Consider the following 5,724-nt stretch of genomic DNA (forward strand, 5'->3'; position numbering starts at 1 on the left):
GTGCCCTGACCTGGAATCAGACCGGGGATCTTTCTGTGCACGGGACAATGCTCAACCAACTGAACCTCACTGGCCAGGGCCAAACCAGTGTTTTTCAGACTTTAGTCTTTCCTGTATCACCGTCATGATTTTTTGTCATTTCCTAGTATATTGTTCATTTAATATTTTAAATATTGAATAGTTAATACTTTACAACCCAAAATTTATTTTAAAAGGAAATTTTGTGATTATACTAAATGAAAAAGTATTTGCCGTAAATAGAAGACAACAGTAAAAATAAATTTCAAAAAATAATATTGTGTTAAATTCTAGCTAAGGTGTCTCTCTGATCAGGCCTTTTTTAGGAAGGGTGATTAACAATATTAGAGAGGTAATGGGCAAACTAGCACCAAACTGAGATTTTTCTTCTGATGTAATTAGAAGGATTATAAGAGAACTGAAAAGGTAATGACTTTGGAATGTTTGAAAATGCTTTTCTCTGTGTACTACTTAAAATCTTCTCCTGGTCTTGCTTTAGGAAACACTGACAGAGGTAATGGTGTGCTCATTTTGCACATGAGTAAACTGAGGGGAGGAAATTTGTTCGAAGTTGAATCACTAGTTGCACAGACCATACTGTCAAGGCTCCCCTTCTCCTCCCTTTTTCTTCTCTATTCCTCCTTTTTATCATTCCTTTTGCTTCCCTCTCTCCCCACCTTTCCTCTTTTCTCCCCCATCCTCTAGAACAGCGGTTCTCAACCTGTGGGTAGCCAACCTGTGGATCGTGGCGACCCTTTCACAGGGGTCGCCTAAGACCATCGGAAAACACATATATAATTACATATTGTCTTTGTGATTATTCACTATGCTTTAATTATGTTCAGTTTGTAACAATGAAAATACATCCTGCATATCAGATATTTACATTACGATTCATAACAGTAGCAAAATTACAGATATGAAGTAGCTATGAAAATAATTTTATGGTTGGGGGTCACCACAACATGAGGAACTGTATTAAAGGGTCGGCGCATTAGGAAGGTTGAGAACCACTGCTCTAGAAGAATTCAACTGACCTCAAGGTGGTATGGAAAAGGAGACAGTTCTTGAATTCCAGAAATTTCAGGGTATAAAACAAAAAATAATTTTGTAGGTATTTGTTTGCCTACATAAAGTATTTATTGAAATACCTTTAAAGACATTATCAACCTTTCTTTGATTTCTAATTAATGTTGGAAAAGCAAGTTTGAAAAAGGATATTGCCAGCAGTTTTTGAAACATGTTATCTCTAGTGCAATAAAAGGCAATTCCTTTGATTTTATTGCCTTTTGTAATTTTGTAATTTACATCCTATCTAATAGTAGACAAACATGATAATTAACCATAACTTCGCTACCCTTCCCATTGGCTGATCAGGGCAGTATGCAAATTAACTGCCAACTAAGATGGCGGTTAATTTTGCATACGTAGGCACAATGATGGGAGGCAAAAGGGGAAGGATGGAAGAAGCCTCCTGCCGGTGTTGGAACCCAGGTGGCAGCCAAGAGCTGGAGAACTGGGCCGCCTTTGTGATGGGAGAAGCCGGGCTGCCTTTGCCGGCCCTGGGCCAGTAATCGGAGAAGCCGGGTGGGGCAAGGAAGAGGGACTGTCCGCCTCTTCCCTGCAACACCGGGCTTCTCAGATCACCAGTGATCGGAGAACACCCAGAGGCGGGGCCAGAGGCCAGGCTGCATCCCTGCCTGGGGACTGATCCGGTCCCTGGGCGACGCAGCCAGGCCCCAGAAGGAGACCCAGGGGCCGGGGCTTTGTCGCTGCTGGGACACGCGATCCGGTGCCCGGGCAGTGGCGCATCCCCGGCCCCAGAAGGAGACCCAGGGGCTGGGGCACGCGATCTGGTGCCCAGGCAGTGGGGCATCCCCAGCCCCAGAAGGAGACCCAGGGGCCGGGGCTGTGTCACCGCCGGGGCACGCGATCCGGTGCCCGGGCAGTGGCGCATCCCCAGCCCCAGAAGGAGACCCAGGGGCCGGGGCTGTGTCACCGCCGGGGCACGCAATCCGGTGCCCGGGCAGTGGCGCATCCCCAGCCCCAGAAGGAGACCCAGGGGCCTCCCAAGCGGAGAGTTTCCGTGGTCAGACTGTGCGGTGTCGGGACAGGAATAAAGATGGAGGTTACTCAGATGCCTGGCCAGCGGCGTTAGACCAGCAAGCAGGGCCTTTCAGTGGGGACTCGGGGGTGGGGGTGGGGCGAAGAAAAGCGAGCTGGAAAATAGAGAACTACAACTCCCAGGAGGCTTAGCGGCTGGGGCCTGTGTGCCTGGCCATGAAATCGGATGGGGCGAGTCGTTTTGCACTTTAAGAGGCTTGCAAGGTTGGAAGTTCTGCCGGGAGCCAAGGAGAAATGGAGCTGGAGCAGAGAGAGGGGTCCATGGCAGCTGTGGGCTTTGAGGAGTTCCCAGCACCTCCCTCCTCGGAGCTGGCGCTGCCTCTGCGGTTCGGTGGTCACATCCTGGAGAGCGAGCTTGAGACCGAAGTGGAGTTCGTGTCTGGGGGTCTGGGCAGCACCAGCCTCCAGGAGCCAGACGAAGAGGAGGAGGCAGCCCAAGGCCAGAGGCCGCGGTGCCAAGGGGAACTCAATCGCAGGAAGTACCAGGTGCTGGGTCGGCGCTGCAGGGAGATTGAGTGGGTCCTGAACAGGCTCCATCAGATATAGAGGATAACACGGAGACTCCAGCAGGAGCGGAGGTTCCTCATAAGACTGCTGGACTCCTACGGCGACGACTACTGGAACAGCCAGTTCGCCATCTTACTGGAGGACGAGGGCAGCCAGGGCACAGATGCCCCCACCCCAGGCAACACTGAGAACGAGCCTCCGGAGAAAGAGGGGCTGTCCCCACCCAGGAGGACACCAGCGCCTGCAGAAGCCAGCAGCCCGGCCCCTGGTGAGGGGCCCAGTGGTTGGAAGAGGTGGCGAGTGCCACGGGAAGGGTGCTGGGCGAGAGTCCCGCTGACTCCGGAGCTGGCCCCCATGCAGATAGAGGTGGAGGAAGACTTTGGCTTCAAAGTGGTTGAGGCTCTGGACTCAAGTTGGGTTTCTCAGGGGCCAGACAAGCTGCTGCCCTACCCCACCCTAGCCAGCCTCCCCTTTGACTGACCCCCCAATAAACGGACCCCATGCTCTCCTCGGCAAAAAAAAAAAAAGCTTATAGAGGCATGCTTATAGGATCAAATAGTATAAATATAGATGTAACAGGACAATAAAAAGAGAACCTGGCTATGATGATCACCTGAACGCTGCCTTTGTGTCATTCCTTCTTCGCCAACTCCGTCCACACCTTTGGGAACCTCTGGACCTGCTGGGGCTGGACCCCAACATTCCTCTTTTTATAAGGACTTCAGTGAGATGGGCTAAGAGTCACACTGGAACTGCCTCAATTTAATGTAATCCCCTCTTTAAAGATCTTATCTCCATATACAGGTACATTCTGAGGTTCTGGGGATTAGGATTTTAACATACATTTTGTTGATTACCCAAATCAGCCCTTAACAACCAGCATGTTTCAGAAAGTAGATTCCTACAGGGTTATTTACCAAACATTCAGAAGTATTTTTAAAAGAGTTAAGCCCCTCGCCCACCTCGTGGGCGCCTCCTGGCGAAGAGCGAAGGCCTGGGTTCCGGGCACCGGAGGAAAACTGGTGCCAGCAGCCAGGGGAAGGGGCCCCCAAGGGGCCCCAGATTGCGAGAGGGCACAGGCCGGGCTGAGGGACCCACCCGAGTGCACAAATTTTTGTGCACCGGGCCTCTAGTCTATATGTATAAAAGGCTAATATGCTAAGTGTTCCTCTGTCTGACCAGTTGCTGTGACGTGCACTGACCACCAGGGGACAGACACTCAACGCAGGAGCTGCTTTGACGAGCACTGGCCATTTACAAAGAAACAACACCATGGACCTGGTGCCAATAAAGCAACACCTAGCTTCCCCCCAAGTGGGACACAGGCCCCACCACCACCCTGGAGCAACAGCCCACCAAATCGCAGCCCAGCGCTGCTGAGACCTCATGGTGCAAAGTGTGGCCCACAGCCCAGCCCAGCCCTGAAATGGTCGCTGTGGGCACCAGGTAATGACATCACGTAGCAACGCCCAACTTCCTCTCCCTAGGAGTTAGCCTCCTTGGAGTTTCTTCAGACCAGGAACACAACTTGCTTTACAGCCAGGTGAAAACATTTTACACTTTAACCAAATGTCTGTGAAGCATTTTCCTGTGCCTCATCTCATTTGATCCTCACAGAAGTCCTGGAGTAGGTAGATAGGAGACTCAGTGGAATCCTATTTTCTTTTCATTAGCTGAAAACAGAGATTTAGAAGGTTTAGAAACTTGACCCGACTGAAAAGAAGTAAGAAATGTTAGACCTTGAAAATGACTAGGTTTTCTCACTGAGCAGAATATAGTCAAACACCGCTGTAGTTAAATATTTTACCCTTCGTTCTCCCTGCATGGTCTACAATAATAATCTGCTTCATGTTGATATTTACTGCTGTGTTGCTGACAATTACCTGAAAGAGAAGTTGGGGTGCTTCACTGGGCTGGAAAAAGTTGAACTACACCAGGAAGCAGGTCTAATTAAGCAAGTTTATTCTATATATATTAGTGGCCTGGTGCATGAAATTTGTGCACATTAAAAGGGATTAGAGGAAATATTTTAATATTGTTATTTGCCCTTTCTCTGTAATAGAAGTGTCAGAGATGAAAGAAAATTAATAAAATGTATATGAAAATCTTCCTCCTGTCAGAGACTGGGACATACCACGGAACCCAGAGTCAAATCTCCACCCACCCACGTGCGCCTCAAAATCACGCGAGACCCAGACCCGGCCGGTTCCAACCTTGTCAAGCCCCGCTGGGTGGGGGGGGCGCAGCCTCAGGTCCCCTGGCCTGGCGCCAGGGCGGGGGGCACGGCCTGAGGTTCTCCACGACCTCAAGGTTCTCGCACCTTGAGGTCCCCACCAAACCCCACCGGGTTGGGGGCGCGGCCTCAGGTCCCCTGGCCCGGTGCCGAGGTGGGGAGCGCGGCCTGAGGTCCACCGGCCTGGCGCCGGGGCAGGGGGTGCAGTTTGAGGTCCCCCAGCCTGGCGCCAGGGCAGGGGGGCATGGCCTGAGGTCCCCTGTCCAGCCCCATGGGGGGGGGGAGCACAGCCTCAGGTCCCTGCTCGTTATGGGAACTCGGCCTCCACTGTGGGTGCAGCCATCTTTGTGGCAGAGTGACAGTGAATTTGCTTATTTCCTCTTTATTATATAGGAAGGATAAAAGGCTAAGTTGACTCTCGCATGTGCAATACATATAAAGCTCTCGCTGGAGCTAATCACATGTGTGTTTCGATCTGTCATTGTTGATCGTAAATTTGGTTGGCACTTCCATTATAGAGAAAGGGCGAATAGTGATATTATAATATTTCTTCTAATTTCCTTTCAATGTGCACGAATCCGTGCATCGGGCCTCTAGTTTACAATAGTTATACATTTAATTAACATTTATTTTGTATTATGTTCCAATGGAGATAATAGCAGTCTACATTATAGTTTGAGTTTTTTAAATCCTATTATTTAAAAAGATTATTTACATTAAAAAAATACATTTCTTTATTGATTTCAGAGAAGAAGGGAGAGGGAGAGAGAGAGAAACATCAGTGGTGAGAATCATTCATTGGCTGCCTCCAGCACGTCCCCTACTGGGATTCCAGCCAGCAA

General features: G+C 49.8%; 1 pseudogene; it reads left to right on the plus strand.

Moving 5' to 3' along the window:
• The first annotated feature begins 2,376 nt into the window (after positions 1–2,376).
• Positions 2,377–3,176, plus strand: LOC102438335 (annotated as a pseudogene).
• The last annotated feature ends 2,548 nt before the right edge of the window (positions 3,177–5,724 follow it).

Source organism: Myotis lucifugus, unplaced genomic scaffold (genome assembly GCF_000147115.1).
Source record: "Myotis lucifugus unplaced genomic scaffold, Myoluc2.0 scaffold_173, whole genome shotgun sequence".
Lineage (NCBI taxonomy): Eukaryota > Metazoa > Chordata > Mammalia > Chiroptera > Vespertilionidae > Myotis > Myotis lucifugus.